The sequence below is a fragment of the Onychomys torridus genome, chromosome 1 (genome assembly GCF_903995425.1).
Source record: "Onychomys torridus chromosome 1, mOncTor1.1, whole genome shotgun sequence".
Taxonomy (NCBI): Eukaryota; Metazoa; Chordata; class Mammalia; order Rodentia; family Cricetidae; genus Onychomys; species Onychomys torridus.
This window is the reverse complement of record NC_050443.1, coordinates 58,361,962-58,385,122: the sequence shown is the minus strand read 5'-3', so window position 1 is coordinate 58,385,122 and position 23,161 is coordinate 58,361,962. Positions and strand designations below refer to the sequence as shown.

General features: G+C 44.8%; 1 protein-coding gene across 4 annotated transcripts in view; it reads left to right on the top strand.

Annotated features, from left to right (window-relative positions):
* Positions 1-23,161, top strand: part of Ntrk3 (neurotrophic receptor tyrosine kinase 3) — a 354,645-nt gene that overhangs the window by 267,650 nt on the left and 63,834 nt on the right. The window lies entirely within an intron of this gene.

The window sequence follows — 23,161 nt, the reverse complement described above, 5'->3', positions numbered from 1 at the left end:
TGATAGCACTTTAGCTGACTTACCAAAGCTCTTCTTGGTGTACTTCCAGGATCCTCTCAGACTCTTGGCTGAGGTATTCTCCTGTGAGGAGGCTGCACTTCAGATGGGCATGCTAGGGTTAGCTGAGGGACCACTGTCTGTGGGTAGTAGGATGGGAGGGGGGTGTGGTTAAGGGAGAGCACAGATACAGACTGGATGTGGACACGTGTGCATAGGAGGCCTGTTTTGATGCAGGCTGGAGATAGGGTCTTTGAGGAGGGGAAAGGCTAGGAGGTCAAAACTTTGCATTGTATGTCTCATAGCACTGAGAAAATGGAGTCCTTTGGGTATGACTTTAAATTATACTGAAGGTATGTTTAACAGGGGTATATCTTATTTAACAACATATTAGCCTGATGTATACCTTCCTAATCTTTGAACATCTGAGATATTTGCTTCTAATTAATAAGGAGTGGATCCTGTGTGAATAAATGGGTAATTGTGAAGCAGTATGATGAAACTGTATGAGATGTAAGTCCTGAGGATGAACAGCTCACTCTCAAATGACATTTAAAAAATTTAAATGATTTTTAATTATGTGTATATATTTATGTGCGTTTGCATGTGTGGACACACCGTGCTACTATGTACATATGTGGAGGTTAGAAGACAACTTGTGTGTGGGTCCTGGAGATAAAGCTCACATCATCAGGCTTGGTAGCAAGTGCCTTTACCCCCTGAACCCCCTCCCTGACCTTTAAATGATAATCTTAAAAATACTTAATCACCACATCTATTTGCAGCTGTGTAAGTAGAAAGTACACTTCACAGTCTCCCATAATCAAACAATCAGTTAAGATTCAAATGTTTCATCATTTAAAGAGCCGCTGGTCTCCTCAAACCATGGGGAGCCCGACCCCATTGCCATGCAGCTAAACACCACCATCCTTTGGTAACCCTGGACTGACTGAGGCAGACCTTCTGCCATCTCCAGGCTCTGGTGATGCTCACACAGAGTCATGCCCTTGTCAGGTTGCTATGGAGACTGATCTCAGGCTCTTTGCAATTGATTGGTATTTGGGGGGAACTCTGTGGTTTTCAGTATGCTGTGACTGACATCATAGGGGTTGGGAGTGTCTGTACACTATTGCCTCCATTTGTGGACTATTGTGAGGGAATCTGTCCAAAATAGAGTGGTAAAGACACTGGAGAAATTGAATGGGAAAGGTGTTTTTTTTTTCCTACTCTTAATAACAGTGTGCCTTTTTATGATTACAAAAGTAATTTATATTCACAGTGGAAAATTCAGTGAAATACAGAAAAGCATACAAACACATAAATTATCTACCATCTCATCACCCAGAGACAGCACTGCTAACATTTTAGCTTTCTGCCTTCTAATCTTTTTTATGTACTTATTTAATTATTTAACAGAATAAAATCATTCTGTGTGAGCATGCACACACATAGTTTCTGATTTTTTTCTTTTAGAAGATTGCTTGCATGTGCTGTGCTATTTATCTTTTGTGATATTAAAATTTTGTGTATAGGTAATATATTTACCTATGGTTCAAAAACAATACACCTTACAAAGACTTGTGCATGAGTGTTCATAGCCTCATTTTTTTTAATCAGCAAAGAGTAGAACACACCAATGCCTATGACCTAATAAGTTGATCAAAATATGGCACATCCCTATTGTGGGATACCACAGACACCAAAAGTCAGTGAAGTATTGATGCATGCTGCAGCATAGAAGAACCTCAAAAAATGCCAGGTGAAAAAGGAAGCTCATCTGTATCAAATGTCAGGCATACTCAAAGCTATAGAGACAGACATTAGCTTAGCAATCATCAAGACCTGGGGTGGGGACAGAGATGAAGGGCAAATGGACCAGAAGATCTAACTAGGTTAATGAAATGCTCTATAACTAGACTATATTGATGACTATTCCCCTCAGGAGATTTACTAAAAGTCATTGAATTGTACATTAAAATGGGTTGATCTTATGGTACATCCATAATGCCTCAATAAAGTTGATACAATATATGTAAATAAAGTTTATATATATGAACTTATTAAAGTTTATATATATGATGTATAACATATAAAGCTTATGTAAAGTATATATAAACTTTATTGAGATATTTTGCTTGCCTCCATATTCTTTTTTTCTGCAGTATTTTTACGTAAAAACTATGAGCATTGTCCTGCCTACACTTGGTCCTCACCTGCAGGTCCTTTTCCCATTACCCAACTAATGTTCTTGTGTGTCCCTGTGAATTAAATACAAGCAACTTAAATCTGGACAAATATGAATACATGTTCTTACTTTTCCCTGTACTTAGCACAAAGGAAGTTAGCACACGTGCTACTGTGCACTTTCCAGTGCATCTTTCCCTTATTTTTCTTAATTTTCCCTGTACTTAGCACAAAGGAAGTTATAGCACACGTGCTACTGTGCACATTCCAGTGCATCCTTCCCTAATTTCTCGAAGCTCTTGCACTTCCTATTTCAATTTATTATTACTCTGTTTTTAGAAAAGTTCTTACTCTGTAGTCCAGGCTGCTCTTGAACTCATGATACTCTGACTCTTCCGTGGAGTCCTAAGTCCCAAGATTATAGACATGTGCCATGACACTGTCCTTGCTTTCTCAAGTTTAAAATGTGTTGAATCCGTCATCTTGAGGTATAAGAATTTATTTCATTTCTCTGTAGTATTTTGCCCTTATAAACAAGTATAATGGTTTAATCCTCAATAAATATGGTTATATTTAAATAGGCTGTCAAACAGACCCAATGGCACCCCAAAATTCATTAGTATATCTATTTTATATACCTAACTCATATAATGACTACGCCTGTGAATATAGTAATGAATTCTCTAAGAGAAATCTGTGAGAGTGAAATTCTCCACAGTCTTAGTAAATAGGAATTCCTCTTCTCTCTTCCCCTTACTCTCTTCCTTTCTTCCCTCTTTCTTGTGTCTTTCTATGTAGACCAAGCTGACCTCAAATTCTGATCCTTTTGCCTCAGCCTCCTCAGCACTGGGATTACAAGTCTGTACCACGGTGCCTGCTTCAGTACACACCTGGATAATGCTCCTTGTATGAACTGTATTTATTACATTATTCCCTTATGTTTGGAAAGCTGGGTTGTTTTGTTTAAGTGTTCAATTATCTGAGTAACAGGTATTTGGATGCTTTTGGAAGCTAAGTGGCATAAGGGAGGGGCCTTGGTGGCAGTTCCACCTGAAGTGACGCATGTCACTGCATGGCTGCGTTATAGCCAACTCTGTCACAGGAAGCTCTTCATGTTTATATTCCCCAGGTAGGCAGGTGTCCAGGGGATCGGCTTATTTTTCTTAACGGTGGCAGGACTTAGAAGTGGACTTGGGGCTTGGCACATGCTAGAGAATGTCTTCACCACAAAGCTCCATTGCCCACCTGGTTTCACTTTCTTCTTTCATCACAGGATCTCACTGAGTTGCACAAGCCTATGCCAGGAGAACTGACTCTCTCTCTTCATGGATGCTTGGCTATGTTTTAACAGAAAGCTCCCTTAGGAAAAACCATCTCCTCCTGAAACACAGGGGCTTTGGGACCTAGGAAGCAACGCTGGTGAATGCAGCTGCCATTGCCCTCTCTCTGGTGGCTTTAATGTGTTACCAACCATCATATAATATGAATGATACTGTCCTCCAGTAGCTCTGAGGGCCAGAGAGACTCAACACATTTTAGGGCTGAATGTTCTGAGCTGTACCATCCAGAAATGTTAATGAGATCTTGAGTGGAGTCTCCAAGCTCATATGGTGTGCAGACGGCTAACTAAGCATGATGCTTTGACTTTCTTGGGGTCAGAATGACGTTAGGAGGCAGTCCTCTTGCATCCTGACCTCCTGGCCTGGCCTTTAAGCAGTCAGCTTCCGGGGAACATGTTGGGTGGGGCATGGCAGTAGAGATTGAAACAAGCTACGAAAAGAGCATGGACAGATCCCGAGCTCAGCGTTTCCAGACAACCCACTGATCTGGGATGGAGGCAGGGAGGGTCCAAGCTGGAAAGAAGTCAACCAGCTAGAGAGAATTCAGGGAAATAGCAGGAGAGATCCCTGTTCTGTCAAGATATCAATCGTGAGATTATCTAAAAGCTTTTGAGGCCAAGTGATAGCCATGTTTTCTCTCTAGCAGTTTTGTGGTGACAGTAGCGCTGAGCTGTGTTTCTAATGTGTCACCTCCTTTTCCTAACAAGGTTCTTAAATCTCTCTCAGGGTGGGCATGGAGAAAACAGAAGGTGATCAGGAGAAATGTAGCCTGCCTTCCTTCTGTCTCCTGGACTCATGTCAACTGGAGATGCAGTCCTGGGAGGAGGAAAAGCCTCTACCCACATTAAAGCAGGTGATACAGAAAGATCCTCAACAGGTGGTGACACACATAAGGAAGTGGCATTAAGGATCAAGATCTGGTAGTAACAGAGGAAAGTAAGAAAGGCTGGGCTTAAAAGAAAGAACACTGAAGTTAAAATCAACACTTGCAACAAGTCACACAGTAGGTTGTGGTAGGTGCTTGTGGGTTCTAAGTTTCCTGGAATTTCAGAATCTTGGCAATAACTACATCTCTCAAGATAGACAAACCTCTGCCGTCATGCACAAGTTGTTAATGGCGGGGTTGGCCAGGATAGCTTTGTGAAGAACTTGAAATAACTTGTGTTGAATGAAGTCTAAGAAAAATTAATCCAGGTTAAGCATTAGGAATAACTAGTTAGGTGTGGTGATGTACACCCATGATCTCAGCGCTCATGAGGCAGAGGTAGGCTGTCACAGGTCTAAGAGAATTATATTGTGAGCTACAGAATTTAATTCTGGGCTATACATGACCATATAGTGATACCTGTCTAGTCCCTCCACAAAAGATTCTATGTTCAGTGACAGGTGGAAAACAATGCCAATGGACTGAACCCATGGAAATGTGGTGTAAGGGCTGAGGACTGAGTGGGGACCAAAGGCAGTGAGGTAATGCAGATCTATGAACTCTACATCATGAGTGGAGACAAACAGGACCATGCACTGATTCCCTAGGGAAATTGGGCCTAAGAGCTGTCATGCTTTTATCCCACAGGAGAGAAAGCTAGTGTGAAAGAAGAAACTGGTTTTGAAGATATGTGAGTATTAGGTGAGTCAGGTAGCTGGAAGAGATTGGAGACCAAAATTTAGAAAACATTTTAACCTTGGGTTTTGGAAGAATGGAGGAGAAACACTATGAATTGATCTCAGAAAGGATAAATAGTAAAGAGGACACAGAGTGGAAAAGGAAGATAACGGAGGGAATTTCTTTCCAGTTCCTCAGCTCACTGTGCGTGAGTCAGACTGTCTGGGAGAGTTTTGCTGTGGCCCTCTGGGGAGGGGATTCTTAGTTATTCCCATTTACAAAAGAAAACCAAACAATTCAATAAACAGACATTCTTTCATAGAAGTAAAATATCTATTTTCTACCATCATGAAGTTTGGCTGGACTCACCTTCTGGCTACATCAAATTTTGGCTGATTTCACAGTCAAATTTTGAAACTACTTTTTACGTAAGAGGCAATTGAGGAAATGCAAAAGGCAGTACTCTGTACCCCAAATTTCTTATCCTGGTGAGCTATGGCTCTCAACCTTCCTAATGCTGTGACACTTTAATACAGTTCCTCATGTTTTTGTGACCCCCCAATCATAAAATTATTTTCATTACTACTTCATAATAATAGTTTTGCTACTGTTATGAGTCATAATGCAAATATCTATGTTTTCTGATGGATTTGGAGTCATGACCCACAGAGAACCACCTGTAGAGGATTCCACCTGGTGGTTTTAGAAGAATGTGCTGGTCCCATATAAGAATACTCACTATGTGAAGCTGAATATGCCTCCATGCCTGGCCCTTCCTAGCTGTTAGCTGGGGGGAAGCATTACCTATAATTACGATGTGCTTGGAGACCTTTCGGTTGAGGTAATGGACCTTTATTTGCTGGTGCTAGTGTGGATGCTCTAATTGCAAAGATGTGATCAAGATCTAGCTCAAGGATAGAGCCTTGGCATGAAGGAGCAGGCAGATGCACAGGGGAGATGGAGAGCCTCGAGGTCTGCCTCCCAGTATCTTTAACAACATTTATGTGTTTGCTCATAGAATCTGTGCTCCGAAGACTGTGCTGTTAAGTTCAGTGTTGTCTCAGGGTTGTGATTACTCTCCTGCTGGGTGCTGCCCTGATTTAATAACTGGCACATCTGCTTTCGTTTCAGAATTTAGATCTGCTGAAGATGCCACCATCTGGGCTGGTGCTGGATCTTCAGCCCCCACCTGTGTGTAAAGATAACAAGGCTATGAAGCAGTCATTCATTTGTTCATCTGGTTCAGTGTTGATAACTGTTGTGTTGTGAGTGCTGGTGGAGGTGCTGGGGATATAGCACCCAAGGAGACCACAAACAGACCAAGCATTCGTGGACATGGTCTGCTGAAGGGACTTAATGACAACTAATAAGTTGATAAATAAGCCAGCAAGACAGTTGTCTGACAGCAGTAGTGCTATACGTGAGGATTGGCGCTGCGCTGGGTTCTAAGTGACTTCTTTTGATGGAGAGTTGGGTAGTGAGCAATAGGGACAGCAAGAGGCTGCTGTCTGGCTCTGTATGTAGCACTAAGCTTAGCGTATTTGAGAAGAGAAGATATAGAATGGAGGGGTGGTAGGTGAGGAGTGTATCTCAGTGATAGAGTAATCATGTAGCATGTGCAAGGCTCTAGCATCGGCCCCTAGCACTGAAAGAATTTGGAGGAGAGAGGGAAGAGGGAAAAGAGAAAGGGAGACAGAGAAGAGAGACACACAGAAAGGCAGAAATAGGAAATGAGGTTAGAGGGCCAGGTCTGGTCAAACCCTGTGAGTAGTGTTTTTAATGAATTCAGTTTTTATTCTAAACTCAGAAGAAAGAATTAAGTTTTTGACTGTTTTTTAAAAAATTACATTGGTTTGCTGACCATGGTCCAAAATGGGAGATAAAGAATGGGAGAGCAGAAGTTCAGCTAGGAGACTGTGGGCCAGGAGAGAAACCCTCACAGCGTGGGTCGAGTTGACAGTGGGATGATGGGGACAGCTGATTCATAGTGGATGTGGACATCTGGTGGGTTTATTAGTGAGTGTGGGAGTCTTGTGGAAAGAGCCATCACACAAGACCCATGGACTTGAGGCTATTGAGGGAATTGGCTGCCACCTGCCACATAGGGAAGGCTTGGGGAAAGTCAGGTTCATGAGTAAAGACCTTGAGTCCTTTGGCCTACGTTACATATGAAAGTCCATTATATACTAAACAGATCTGGTAGGGGTTGGGATAATGATGACTGTAAAAGACAGATGGCTGCTGAGAGTCTGAGAGTTCTTCCTTGTATAGACATTATTCACAGCCTTCTAAGGATGATTAAGGCTGGGGAGGCTGAGGCTGACCTGCTTCTCATGACGTACCTTCAGAGATTGCTTTCATTAGGGGACATCAGTGTGCAGATTGTCTTAACATCCATGCATGTTTGTGAGTCTTCATCCCACTACTTGAAACTTGCCTTTGGTGATCTGTTTTGTGCTCACAACACCACTCATCTGGAGTGCTGACTTTTACTCTAGCATAATGTCATATGGAGGATTTCTCTTGCAGCAAAATATATTGCCTAATGGTGAATTGTAGATCTTCCTCTTCAGAGTCCTCCAGCTACCTCAGCAGCAGAGCCTCCATGTTGCCTCGTTCCCCTTTTCTCTTACACGTCTCCTGAGTTCTCTTGACTCATTTATCCCCAGAGAAATCCAGTGACCACACTTCAGTGCCCAGAGCAGCTCAGTGCCTTCCTTACTCAGCCTTGTGCCTGCTTTTGCATTTACACAGACTAATTAATGTGCTCTGCTACTCAGTGGAGCCTTCAGGAGCTCTCAGACCTAGTAGGAACTTACTGGGAAGATTCTCTCTTCTATGAAAATGTGCTGACAAGGCTAGGGGCATAGCTCAGTGATAGGAGGCCCTAGTTTATATTCCCTGTATCTTAAAAACAAACCAACAAAAAGAAAGCCAAAGAATAATACGGCAACCTAAATAACACTAAACATGGTGATAAGTATAGTGTTTATTTATTTTTGAGACAGTGTCTCAAGTATTCCATGTTAGCCTCAAACTTTCTATGCAGCCAAACATGACCTTGAACTTCAGATACTCTTCCCTACACCTTCCCAGTGCTTGGATTACAGGTGTTTATCCCCATATTTAGTTTGTGTGGTTCTGGGTCTCATGCATGCTAAGCAAAAATTCTGTCAATTGAGCTACATCCCCAGCCAGCCAGTTTTTCTTGCTGTTGGTGAAGGATGACAAAACTAGAAACTTCTTATCAGACTGTTTCATGCAAATCATTTCACAAGGACATTTTTTACATTTACACATAAAGCATTTGGGACTTACAGAAGGCAGATAGGATACCAGACAGATGCCCTGGGGTTTTGATCATGGGAATTACCACATGGTATTGGAATTTCTGGATGTTATGGTTTAGATGTAAAAGACCCTACAGACTTATGTATTTGACCACTTGGTCCCCCGATGATGGCTTTAGGAGGAAGGGTCTCACCGGAGGAATCAGGTCACTGACTGGGACTATGAATTATAGCTTGACCCTGGTTCTGGCCACAGTCTGTCAGCTTCTCCATCTTCTGGAGCAATTCGAGCAAGCAGCTTCCACAGTCATGTCCACTGTGGCACCCTCTCTACCCAGATGGACTGTATTCCTTCAAACCTAGAATCAAAGTAAATTCCTTTAAGTTATTCCTCTCCAGCTATTTGATTGAAGCAACTGGAAAATTATCTAATGTTCCCAGTGACTTGTTTGCTTTTTCTAGACCACTAGGAAGAGCAGACTAGGAGAGTTGAATTCCCTGTGCCCCCACATAATGGCCAGCTTCTGGCACACACTTAATCATGGATTTAATGAGCATGCAGTCCCTTGGCCACATGACAGAGTCCAGATTAATACCCTCATGTCCTTTACTATCAAAAATGACAACTATTTTGAGCTGGCTCCCCTTTTGTCTAGTTTGGCCACTGTGGGGATTAGGCTAGAGTCATCAGCTGTACTTACCAGGCATGCTTAGAACAACAGTCCCTTACAGACTTTGTGTGCACGGACATCTTCCAGCATTCTATCTACTATTTTAACTGAGTCTCAGACATGGATCTTCTCATATGCCATCATGCTATTCAGCCATTCCTATGACTCAGTATGCTTATGTAAAGACACTCACCAAATTCACCCAGTGTGACTTCTCCTTCTGGAAGTTTATTATCTGTTGTTTGCTGCCCATCAGCCTCCTTGAGCCTTGCTCATCCTGAGAAACCCTGGCCCTCTGTGGTGTGTAGCTTATAACATACAACCAAACAAAGGGTTTCATTTGGCAGTGGAGGCCTGGGGAAATCAGAATTATTTATAGCTGAAAGTGGCTTTGTGGTTCAGGTGAGCATGGGGTGCAGATGTGTTCTTGGAGGAGCTACGATCTTTGAATCTGCCCTCAAGTCTGTGTCCAGGTGTAAAGATGAGTGAGCATCTTAGCCTAGGCATTCACTTAGTGCCTGCACTGTGCTAAGTAAGACAGTTCCAGACTAATCATAACTCATTTCCCTACAAATATCAGTAGGACTTAGTGCTTTTCAGACCAGTCATCTCAGAGAAGTAAAATCCCCAGGGTCACACAGCTAGTTAGTAGCAAACAGATCTGTGTGTATTAAGGCCAGAGCTGGGGCCTTTGCCATTCATGACATAAGTAGGGCTTCTCCAGCTCCTGCTGGTCCTATAACATAGGACTAGAAAACCACACTGGTCTGGCAGTTCATGGTTTTCCCTGCCACACTCTAGCCAAATAATTGTGAGTGATAAATGAAGGGACTTTCAAAGAGAGAGAGAAAAAAAATCAGATCCCATAAGTTTGCTGTGTCTTGCAGAGAATTTGCTCATGTACTTATAGATGGTGTTATTATATTGGCTCACATGTTTTTAATGGTGGTTAAGCTAAAGTACTGTAGATAGCATACCCTTCATGCACCTTAAGTTAGTAACAACAGGAACTGCACAAACTCTGTTTCCCAAACTCCAGCCTGTTCGGCACTTTGTTTTAGGGGGTAGGGAAGATCACCCCCATTTTGACACACCTGTCAAGTGGTTTTGTTCTGTTGCAGGTAATATTATTTTTTTAAAAATTTGTCTTCCAGCCAAATATTTAAATCCTTCCTGATTTTATTACTTGTGTTTGCTAAACCCTTCTGCCTAAGTCAGGACCTGGAGTAACTAGATATTCATGTATGTCAATCCAAAAATCTCAGACATGGAAAAGTTAGAAGGAGATCCTTGTGGCATTAATATGTGACGTATTTGCAGGAGGTGGCCAGATATGTCAGGCCATGCAGCTGCTATACTATCTGTGCTGAAAACAGGGAAGTGGGTAATGGTTGGCTTATAGAGTAACAAGATGGTGTAAGAAGTAACTTTTCTGACATGTCCTTTCATTACAATTAGTGAGGAGACTGAGAGGGCTGTGCAAGGTTGCTGTGGCTGAGGATTGTTTCCTCAAAGCGTTGGCAGGAGAAGAATCAGATCACCAGTTCAGGTCTTGGGTCCTGTCTGAATCCTGGTATAAGTTGAAAGAGCTCTTCAAATCTTTCCTCCACTGTCAATAAAGATTGATCCTAGAGGAACAGAGTTGGGCAAGGATGCTAGGAAGAGGTTGTTTTGGGGGAAGGGTAGAGAAAGTGAAATGGTCCATGGTTGAAGGTGGCCACAGTGCATCTGGAGTCAAAGTGGAAAACCCCAAGGCAGTTTGAAGGGGTATAGAGGCCCATGTGCAGAGTTTGAGAGCAGGGCTTTTCCTATAATTTCTGAGGTTGATGTCTCAGAGACACAACCTTAATTCTTTAGAGATGGGTCAACGGTGTCCATTTAGAGATTGTTATCTGTTAGCAACACATGCCCGGGGGTGTTCAATGGATATTTCTCTACATTCTGCTGACTTTGAGTCCCAGGAGCCCCTTGACCTTCAATTTCTAGAACCTTCCAAAGAACTTTTTAAAAAAATATGATGTGGACGTTATCCAGAGTCTAAATTTTTATATGCCACTCCATTTCTTTTAGTGCCAAGAAAACTATAAAGTAGTGATTTCTGATCCAAGGCATCATTTACATAAGCATTTATTAATGACCTCAGCCAGTACTAGGGAGATTGCAAGCTTAGAGTTTGGTGAACTTGAATAGATTTAACTTAAGAGTAGACAGAGAGATTTCATAGGTCAGGTGTGTGTGTGTGTGTGTGTGTGTGTGTGTGTGTGTGTGTGTGCTTGTGTGTGTGCGTGTGTGTAGTGTTTGGTAGAATTTAGAATTATTGGCAGTGGGGATGGGGTGGGGTGGGGTGGTTCAGGAGACAGGCCAGAAACTCATCGACCAGCATGTTTAACATCTGGTGTGGGGGAACTTTTGGAAATCAGCTCAGAGGATGTGGTGGGAAAACACCTGGCGAAGCAAGTGGGCTTCAGCAGGGAGAAGCAGGGACCCAGCACCTGGAGGCCGTGCGGAACGAATCTGCTGGCTGATCCAAGCTCAGGCTGCCTACGCCCAGAGCCTGTGCAGAGAGACCCACAGGCTCTGTTCTCTGACCTTGTTCCAGTCATAGGTCTGGATGAAAAGGATGAGGGCTAGATCAGGGAGCTTAGAGAGGGTACTTGGGGCGGGGGGGGGGGGGTAGTGAGGTGGTAAGAGGTACTTAGCTGAAGCCTTAGTGTAGGATTGTGGTGTGGAGTAGGGAATGGAAGCAGCCTCTTCTTTGGAAAGGTCCCAGTGTAGACTCCCTAAGCTCCCTCACAGCCTCTACAGTCTGGATCTTGGCCTTGGGGCTTCCAACAGAGCCTGATAGAAGAAATATCCAAACCTTGAAGTTCTTTGAAGGAATCTTGGCTAGAAATGAAGGGGTGTATGCAGGGTGAGCCTGCAGAGGCAAAAAGCCTTTTGTCCTGATGGGCTAAAGAGCCTTTGTTGGGGTTGAGCCGAGCTGGAAAGAGAGGTAGCTGTCAGCCTCTGGGGCAGAGAGAGGATGTGGGGATTAGCAGGTGAGACATATGACCATCACGCCTTCATGCACTTGGGGGAAGACAGGAAGCTCAGGTCTGGATGACTCAAACTACCAGACTGTAGCTCTGCTCACCCATAGGGCAAGAACTCTTTCTAGTCAACATGCCTGTGCCCTAAGAGGTGACAGCTGCCTGTAGACTTTAAACCCTGCTCCAGAAGAGTAAAGATGGACCATTGTTCAAGAAAGACTCTAAGGATTATGGATCCCATGTGGACGTACTAATTTGTGTGGAAATCTTCCTTTCCCTTGCTTCTCCCTTTCTGGTGGCCTCAGAGCTCCCCTGTATGAGCAGAACTAGTGTAAAACCTCCCCAAAGAAAAGCCACCAAAGTCTCTAAGATGGGGTGACCTGGTCCTTGCTGGGTGACCTGTTTCACCTCCTAGTACTATGTATAAAGTGTTACCTGTCATTAAGTTCAAAGTTCAGTGGAAGAGCAAAAGTGAGCAGATTTCTTTAGCCTTGCAATTTTCTTTCGGAAAGGGGTAAATGGACGTTATACAGACCAAGCCTGTGCCCATCAGTGGCTGGAACTCCCATCCCTCCCAAAGAACTCAGTGAAATCACGTCAGAATTGAAGCTCATCTTGGCTGAGGTCATCATTTCTCTTCATTACACAGCAGGGATGTTTGGAGCTTCTTTCTCCAGCTGTCCTTGAGTTGGTCTTACATAAGAGAAGGCAAACTAGATAGAAATGGGTCTATGCCACCTCATTTTATGTTAAAGATAGGCATTCTAGAGATGGCAGAAGGATCTTTTCAAAACAAAGAAAATCAAGAGAATGTGTCAGGAGGAAAACATCACCCTAGGGGAATGGGTGGATGTTTGCTACTGGAAGTGGGGGTGGGCTCCCCAGATAGAGAAGTGTGGGCTGCCAGCAACCAGGAATGACTAGAGTTGGTATCTGTGGACCTATTCCTACATTGTGTAGGGGGCTATAAGGAAACAATCTAAGGATTTTGGAATCTAAGGATTTTGGTCCAGGTTATCAGAGTTTTGAAACTGTCAATTAAAAACTATGCTGTGTTGGGCATGGCAGTGGTCACCTCTCATCCCAGAGCTCAGGAAGTGGAATCAAAAGGAGCTTGGCTTCCATGGTAGCTTGAGCTACAAAGGAGATCATACCCCCAAAAGCCAAAATAATCTTAAAATTTAAATTAAAAATAAAGATTAGCTCAAAGGACCTTATGCTATAGACTATGATCTGCCAGGAACCTCTGTGCTTCCACAGTGTGAGCATTTTTCTCATTTAAAGATACCACAGCTTCGTGTAGGGGAAGCATTATTGCTGTTATTATTCCTTCTGTTTTCTAGGGGAGGAATCTGAGACTGAGACAGGTACCATCACCAGGGAGGACCATTGAAAGACTAAGCCAAGTGGAAGAGGGAAGAACAAACTGGTCTCTTTTCTCACTCAGTACATTTCAGTTGCTTCACTGTGTACACATAATCTCACTGACTTCTCATGGCAATTCCTTGAGATGGAGATTTGCTTATTGTCACCCATGAAAACGTTCAGGCTGTCTAGTGTAGTTCTACACAGTGCCACCTCATCCCAAATACATGTCCTTTGCCACTTCCCTTACTCTAACATGATGTTTATTCCTGTCCCTTCTTCACTTTTATGTTTGGTATTCTATATTGGGATATATGGTTGCCTATTGAGATAGGTCTCATAACACTACTTCCTCTCCTTCCTGTGAAGGAACTCCATTTGCTCCCAGATCCAAGGAAGTTAATAGCTATAAAAAAGCAATGGTGTTTCCCAGAAATGGATGCCTGTGGTCCTCTGGTCTGCCCTTCTTTAGTGTGTCCTGACCTCAAGATTTCTTGTTTAGAAATCAAGGCTGCAGGTGCCCAGAAGTCTAGATCTTGGTCCAATACTCTAGAGCAGGAAGAAATGACTATGAAATACTTCTGCCCGGTGATTGCTTGTGAGAACAGGGATTCACAGGAAAGACTTTTAGGGTGGAGTTTACTGCCTTAAAAGGGGGGTGGGACTGAGGCAGCATCTCCAGGTAGCTGCTGGAGCAGGGGAGTCTCTGGGAAATGGCAGGGTGCAATGGACACCTTGAATGAGGGCTTGTCATCATCTCATTGGAAAGGAACTATTCAGGCTAGAAGAGGGAGGATGTAAGGAGTTGGGTAAGTGGTTGGAGAGACAGATTCCTAGCTGGAGCCTGAGCTTCATCTTTCAGCACCTAGCTTCTTGATTCCAGATGGCTTTCCTTGGGGACTTCCTTTGCTCTCTACTCTTGGCTCCAGCCTCCAGTGCTTAATGAGAGCCAGAGGCTTGCCCCAAGAAGGGTCAACACACCAAGCCAACAAGGACATGGGTATGCAAGGGCAGGTGTGGTGTGGTTAGGGAGGTGATGGCAGGAGCCACAGCGTCAGTGGATGGTTGTCCTCACACAAGTGGGGTTTGGAGGCTAGCACCTGGGAACAGGGACACAGCTGAACTTCTGCTTCCCTTGCTGAACTTGTGTCAGGAGACGTGAGCTGGAAATGGCCCCAGAACAGACAGTCCTCTTCTGATCCTCTCCCTTCACTGAGTCCAGAAGCAGCAGGGTGTCTTATGTATGCATTCATCTTGGTGGGAACACATGGTCTTCGTGTCCTATAGTGCTACCTCTACTTTCAGGGTGTACACGTACCCTGGGACATGACCAATGTTCCCCGCTCCTCAGCAGATCAGACCACAGAGGCTCTTTGTTTGGAAGTCTGAGGTGTTCAGAGGTGATTCTCACACCTGTCCTGGTTCAACGGAATCTTTATTCCTCAGGCAAGCCTGGGAGTCAGGACATAAATAAGTCTGCTCTCTGGGACTTGCTGGATCCCTTCCCACCCTCATTCATTCCTTTTAACTACTTCCCCAACTTCCCTTCTTCGTTTCTCTTTGTAGTGCTCTCCCTGCTTACATCCATGCTTCAGATGGGACTTTAATTTATTCATTCGCTCATCAAATATTTAGTGAGTTCCTTGTGTATACTGGGCGCTGTGCTAGGCTTAACTGATGGCCTCCAGTAACATATGACAGTGGCCTCTTGACTTGAATGCTTTAGGGATGCTTTGCAAAAGGCATCCAACTGCAAAGCTGTGAAGGAAGCTCAGGCCTCTGGAGAGGAGATGCTAGGATGGGCTGCAGGCTGACAGCAGGAGGATCTGCGTTGTTTTTAGATAAACAGTACTGAGTCAATGTTTCCTTAGGGCAGCAGCCGCAATGGATGGTACTGGTGTTCAGTGGCACCGTATCCCCATCCCCATATGACTGTTAGCTCATTTGCTTAGTCATTTTAAAAGATTCTACAGAGTTATCCTCTTAGCTTTCCAGCCTTAGAAGTGTGTTCTACAAAGGTCCTTGCCATTCCCTCCAGAGATCTTACTCTGAGAGTGGAAACCACCCAGGGACTGCCTTGTAAACACTGTTACTTGAACAGTTCTACCATGCTGTGCCCTTGTGTCTGTCCAGGAAGCGGTGGCTGGGTTAGCTGCAGACCACAGCATAGAGTCTGCCATTAGCCAGGGAGATGCTCGTATGTAAGATCACCAGGAACATGTACAAGTCCTCAGAGAGACACAGCCAGAGGGCCGGAAGGATGGTGGGGGCAGGCCTGTGCCAGCAGCAGCAGACGTGCCTGCCGTGGTAAAGGCCAGGCTCCTGCCCTCCTGGCAGAGTGCTGCCCCTCCGTGATTTAGAGCTGGCCCTCTTTCTTCTGCTGCTTCTAAAACCCACACTTGGAGCTCCGCAAATGTTATTCTTTCCTGCTTAAAGACATTCCATTTCATGTGTAATTAAATGTGTGATATTGAATTAATGTTTTCTTCCAAGCCTTTTTGGCAGCCTGAGAGCCTAGGGTTGGGTTAGTGCTAAGAAAGCACACTCTTCTCAGAGAGCCTCCCTTCCTCTCCCTGTTCCCTGTCTCCTCTCTCCTGTCAAGAATCTCCTCTGTCCTTCAAGTGCACAACAACCTTGGGGCCTGGCCCCTCTCTGCTCCTCAGTGGGGTCCTAAAGTGGGGACTTCCAGTGCAATTCTCTTGAGACATGAGCTCAGGTGTAGGCACCCACCAAGCTGGCAGAGACGAAGTTTCTGTGTCTTTATGGATGCCACCACCCTTGTCTATGTAGTGATGCCAACTCAGAGCAGAGAGCCTTTCTTTGTCGAGGTGAAGGGACCCGATGTGGCTGAAGAATGGCAATTGTCTGCTCACACATTCTCCTCCTTTTCTCCAGCTTTATTATCTATGGTTTCAGTTACACACAGGCAACTGCAGTCTGAAAGGATAACTATTTGTCTTGACTCTCTCATTATACCACGCTGGCTAACTCTTATCACTGTGTGTTATTATACTTATTGTATCATGAGTATCATATATCTATATATTATGGATTAGATTTTACCAGAGCTGTGCATGTACAGGAAAAAGGTAGTCTCACATTTCCACAGGGGTTCTTGCAATTTATCCTTTGTGGATAGGGGGCATTACTGTACTAGACTTTGCAGTTTAAGGGGTCTTGGGCAGGCCTCAGCTCCCTCTTCTGGAGTACCAGAAGAGCAACAGGCTGTATTTCACTTTAGAGCCTTATAAAGATAGATGGGGAGGCACATGCAAGTGCTTACTTAGTCTTGCACGGATAGGTGCTCAATCAATGGGAGCTATGTTTACTATTAATAAGGGAATAAGGGATACCACAAAGTAAAAAGATGCAAGCACAGTGTTGAATAGGGTCCATGAGAGAAAGATCCAAGACACCTTGGCAATAATGTCAGGAACCAGTTGGGAACTGAGTGTTAAAGGGGGCCAACCATTGGGGCCACATTGGGGCTGGGGTCTGTTTCTGAGCCTCTTATCTCTACCCCAGGTTTCAGGGATGGATCATGCATATGTCCCTGTGAACAATAACAGCTGAAGGTCTTCTGTGTGTGAATTAAGGAGCATGCTTCTTTTAATGGGTCTGAGTTTGTAGCTCCACATGCAGCAGTCAGGATTGCCATTATTCAGAGTCACCAAACCTGAGGATCTGGTGTATCTCCAGTGATAAATGCCCGTCTTGGGGAGGCAGCTGTCTCTGCCTTTTGATGTCTTTATTCCAGTGTCTGGCCAACCTCCTCCCACAAGCTATTCTTGACTCCAATGAAGAGGAGGCTAAATGTTGTGGTGGCAGGCTGGGGCAGACTGGCGGTGACCCTGAGTTAGTGCCTGCCACCCCTGAACAACCACAATCCGTTTTGTTTCCAGAGGACGATCATTATCATCCTTCCTTCAATTTTTTTTCAAACCTGCTGCTTTGTTTGCACATAGGCTGAGCTTTTAGGAGATGTAGGTCTCACAGAAAAACACAGAACCACACACATGCTAAATGTCAATTATAGTTCGTGTTTTCTACTAACTTTATCATCTGAAGAAATTTTTATATGTGTCTATGTGTGGGCACATATATGGAGGCTGGAGGCATCCTTGGGCATCATTCTTTAGGTGACCCCCACCTTTTCAGATGGAGTTTCTCATTGGCCTGGTCTCAACTCCCTGGTCAGGCTAGGTTGGCTGGATAGTAAGCTCCAGGGATCCTCCTGCCTCAGCCTCCCCAGCATTAGGAGCACACACGTGTATTGCCACAGCCAGCTTTCTTCAAGTATGTCCTAGGGATGGAACTGGGGTGTGAGCCATCTCCCCAGGTCTAATATCTAAAGCCAGTTTTCTTAATTGTTTTGCAAAGTTACTATCCATGTGACCAATTTACAGATGAAGAACTGGAGACTTGGAGAGAGAACACAGCTAGGAAATGACAGAGCCAGGATTCCAGTAGAGACCTGTTTATCCATTTGTTTTTTCCCTAAGAATCTTCATTCTTGGAGTAGTGTGATAACTGTAGTGGGTTTTGATTTTTCTTCATCCCTGGCCTACAAAGCTGAGCAGTTTCTGGCTCCCCTGTCTGTGTGAACAGAGATGTGACATTGTATCTTATCAGTCTCTCTGGGTTCAGCCACATCAGATCATCCCAAGTAAGTAGCTGGGGAAGTCACAGCAGGGAATTTCAGAAAAGTCTCTCTCAATACTATCAACCCCCAGTCTTGGATGAAACAGCCTAAACAGAGAACCAAGAAAGCCAGCCTACCCACTGGCCTCTCAGGGACCCAAGTGCTTGAGGCCAAGCTTGCTGTAGATCTGGGAGATTCTCCCTGAGGTGTCTCACACATGGAACTGTGACTCAGTCCCTGCTATAGAGGGAGGATTCTGGAAGCAGCAAATGAAATACAGACTCCACATTGGTGTCAGAAGGGTCACTTGCCCTGTGGGAACCAGAGGATCTACAGGTGGCTTCTGATGGAATCCCACCAGAGTCTCTCTGGCAAAGAGGAGTTTGAGATGAGCCTTGGCAGAAGGTCCTAGTCACCGTTTACATTTCCTGAGACTCTTCTCCATTATATACCAGCCCCTAGTCCCTCACCAGGGACTTACTTAATGAAAATAGGACATTTCCTCCACCCCCCCATCTACACATTTCACTTTCTTTTCCTCCTCCCTTTCAGCACCCCAAAGCCTGATCTTTATGAACTGGATGCTGCCAGTGCAGCCAGCCAGGCAGTAAGGAGACTGATTGACACCCTCTTCTCTTAGGAGAAGCCATCACCTTTTGGCTTGTGGGTCAGATGGCTTCACCAGCCATAGTTCTGAGCAGCATGATGAGAACTAAGAATAAGCAGAGAAGGGGCTCAAATAGACATGTAGATGTCAGAAACGAAACAGTTCACTCCAAGCCAATCCTCAGGGCCCTTCAATTCTACACTCTCTCCCATCCATACACTTCCCAGAGCTTGGTGAGTTCTGAATAGTGTCCAGTGGGAGGCTCCTGCTCCTGCCATTGGGACAATGCTGTAAAAGAGTCCCAGGATGAGCAGTGTGGGAGAAAAGGTGGATAGAGGAGGGTTAACATTTGGACAGGACCCTTTTGGTGACTGTAGACTAAGGACCAAGTAAGGAAGGGCTGCTTGGGGAGAGGAAAGAACAGAGGCTCAGGAATGCCCACAAGGAAAGGCTTTTCTTGGCTATGGTTTATCTCTGAATCCTGAAGGGTATCACAAATCTGCATTTTATCTGTGAAAGGAGTCAGTGACTCTCAGGTCCTTAGGAGAACGAACACTGCCCACCTTGTAAGACTGGTCACGTGCACATTCCCTTTGCTTTATTTCTCCATTTGTAAATTCGGGGAAAGAACAGCTGAGACTGCATTTTGGAACCCAGCCCCCTTGGTACATGGGAGCATCCACATGGAAGGGATTTATGCCATGCGTTTGGCTTCTACTCAGTGTTTCTCTGCCAAGGTTCGTTCCCATTCACCTTGTGGGGCTTCTTGTCCCCACAGCCAGGAATTCATTCTTTATTGGAGGAGGATTTGGGGTGGGATGAAATCTACTTTTATTTCTGGCTCCTTCTCCCAATCCTAGCTCTTACCACTTGACCAGGGATAAACACACATATTGATCTTAAATTCCTTTTACTGTGAAGACAAGAGGATGAAACAAGGAGACTTTATTCTTAGCCATCGGGCATTTTCTTATCCCTAAAAGGATTCATTTGCATGTTTAACCAAAATACTTTGGCCCATGGTAGGCTCTAGCCTGTCTTGTCCATGTTCCTGTGGAGAGTAGGAGAGTGAATTTTTCACAATGTGCTCACCTGCCCCCTGCCTGGTTCAAAGCCCTCAGCTGCCATGCTCACATCACCACTAGCAGGAAGTCTTCAAAAGATGCCAGGCTCTCAACACAAGGGTGGAAAGCCATTCCCGAATGATACTCCCATTTGGAGCCTCTGAGTCTTTCAGAGCCCTGGACTCTTGCTGCCTAGGGAGGGAGGGGGGGAAATGAGGGCTTTCAGACATGACCCAGGCATAGCAGCTGGAAGGGGGGCGTCCAGCACTTTTTAAAGCTCCCCAGTTCTCATTTTGTACCCAGTATTGCTGAGAGTGGGAAGTCCTGAGGAGAACTAGCTCAGAGCTGAACTCAGTGACCACTGAACATTTAGTGTTGCTTTGCCTTTGTGGAGGGGTTTCTAAAACACAGGAAAGCCAGAGAGGCTTGGTCTCCAGAGCATAGGTAGGCAGCTCAGTCTCTTCAAACAGTTGACTCAGCCTAAGCCACATAGCTTACAAGGGCAAGAGGGGCTTAGAAGCAAATCCAAGACCCATGACCTTCTCCTGGTCTTCTGGAGATTGAGGTGTGATTTACCTGTTGGTAGGCATGGTGCTTGTTAAGTCCAACGTGAGCAGGCAGCTGCTTTCTCAGTTAGCTAACTCCTCACTGCACAAAACACACCGTGTTCCAGTGGTCCTCAACATGTGCCTCCTGGATCAGCAATGTCAACACCATCTGGGAACTTAGAGATGCCTTTTCTCAAGCCTCAAGATGGATGCGCTAGGTGGTCATCTCTGGGGTAGGAGCCCAGCAATTTGTTCTTAACAAACTCTCTGGATGATTTTGAGGGAACTGCCCACTGGTAAGTGAGAAGGAGGTTGGGATCGGGATCTGAGCACAAACTCAGCTTTTCCTTAAGTGGCTAGCTACTCTGGCACATCTTTACATTCTGGATGTTGTGCTGAACTCATCACCTGGGGGAGACTGGGCTAGGCTATCATTTCATCTTCTTCTGAAATAATACTAGCCTTAATGAAAGTGATATTTTACCCTATTTACAGTTTAGAATTCACTTATTGTATTACTTTCCTGGAGAGAGATGGACCAGCAAACATCTGTTCACCTCAGGTAGGATAAAGATAGCACACTGAGGCCAACTTGGCAAACAAATGACTGTCAGAGTTACAGGAACATGAATGACTCAAAACCAGCTGTGTCACTGACAACTTCTACCTCAGCATGAGTCAAAAACCGTATCAACGGAGTTCTCTCTCAGGGAGCCTACTGCATGCTATACATGTTAGCACCTTCAATGACCATGTGGTGCCTCAAGGATTATGTGTGGCTAGAGTAGGAGCAGAGAGGAGAGAATGGCTGAAATCTCAGGTAAGAGTCTGATGATACTCTATAAGGGTATAATAATAAGGCTGCTCTCTCTCTCTCTCTCTCTCTCTCTCTCTCTCTCTCTCTCTCTCTCTCTCTCTCTCTCTGTGTGTGTGTGTGTGTGTGTGTGTGTGTGTGTGTGTGTGTGTGTATGTGTGTATGTGAGCATGCATGCATATACACGTGCACATGGTATGAGTGTGTTTATGGAGCACATGCTTGTGCAACAGTGTATGTGTATAGGTCAGTGGACAGTCTTTGTCTTGGTCCCTACTCTCTTTGTTTGAGAACAGGCCTCTTGTTTCACTATTGCATATACCAGGATGATTTGCCCACAGGCTTCTAGGGATACTCTGTCTGCTCCCAGTCTCATCACAGGAACTTAAGATGAAGTACACAGCTACCACAACTGGCCTGGCCTGGGGATCCAAACTCAGGTCCTCGTACTTATCCAGCGAGTGCTGTATTCACTGAGACATCTCCTTAGCCCAGTAGGCTGATGTTGTGAGTTACAATCACGGTGATTTCAAGATCACAACAGTCATGTGCTCCACAGAGGACAGAATTCCACAATACAAAAGTTTATAGACTCAAACATCCAGCTGCAGGCATAGACCCCTTTTATAGATGAGGAATGTGAGACCTGGCTGCAGGCTGGAGAGCTGTCTAACCAGGACACATCTTCACTCCTGTGGCCTTGCAGGGCTCCGTATGTCCTCACTAGTCACCTGAGGATGCCTAAGCAGTGGTGAGAAGAGGACTTCCCAACAGAAACCTGGACTTCCCATTTTCCCAGTGATACTTTTTAGCCTTACCCCCCAAGTCCCAAAATACACCACTCTTCAGAGGCTACAAGGTACAGACAGGGAGGCAGAGCAAGGAAGAGCTTTGGGTCGCTGAGCCGTCTCCCCAGCCCAGGAAGCTATCATGGTCCATCTGTTGTTGAAGACCGTCTGTAAGGGGGACGGAAACAAGATCCCCGAGGGATCTTGAGCTCTGATAGGAAAGAGCAGCACCCAGACCTACCAAGCTACTTACTAGGTCCAGCTTTTGAGCCATGCGCCTGTCACTGTCACATGGCTCCTCACTGTGGGCCCAGTCTGCCATGGTTCTTCTGCCTTCAGCTTTCACTGTTCAACAAGGTCATTGGAGAGGATCTTCTTTGCTGGCTCGGTGACATGCTTCATAATGCTGATGCAGGTATTTAATGGGCTTTACCTATTGAACAATTCATGTAAAGGTCAGCGAGCAATCTCCACCTCCCTCCTTTCATCACCAACCCCCTGCCTGGACAATCCCTTGGTAGCATTCTTTCCAAAGAGGTGGGAGGGCTGAGGTCACGGCTCTGCTCTCTCCGAGCAGGCACACTTTAATTAGGTTGCTAAATTAGCAGAACCACTGGCAACTCTTCCCTTTGCACAGACCCCAGTTCTAAGGCTGCCTTTGAAGTTGCCTTTTGTGATCTCATTGGTTTATTTTCTCTCGGAGGAGCAGTACTGACCAACTAGAGATTTTCCTGAAATAATTTTAGCTACCTATGAGTGTTTTCTATCCTGAACAATGTGCTGTTGGGCTGTGTGTATGTAGGTGTGTATGTATGCATATGTGTGTATGTGTGTGTGTTTGTATATGTGTACATGCATGTGTGTATCTGTGCATGTGAGTATATGCATGTATGTACATATATGTGTATGTATGTTTGTGTGTATTCTTATGTGTGAGTATGAATGTGTATGTGCATATACCTCTGTGTATATGTGACTGTGTGTATGTTCATATGTGTGGGTGTGCTTGTATTTGTGTGTATTTGTATGTGTGTATATGTGTGTGTGTGTGTGTGTGTGTGTGTGTGTGTGTGTGTGTGTGTGTTGAGCACATGTTTCTAAGTTTCTCCCAGGCACTAAGCCAACCTCTTAATCATGGATTATCTCATTTCATCACAAGGCTTCAGTGAGAGAGGTATTCTTGTTAATCCCATTTTATAAATGAGGAATTGGAGGCACT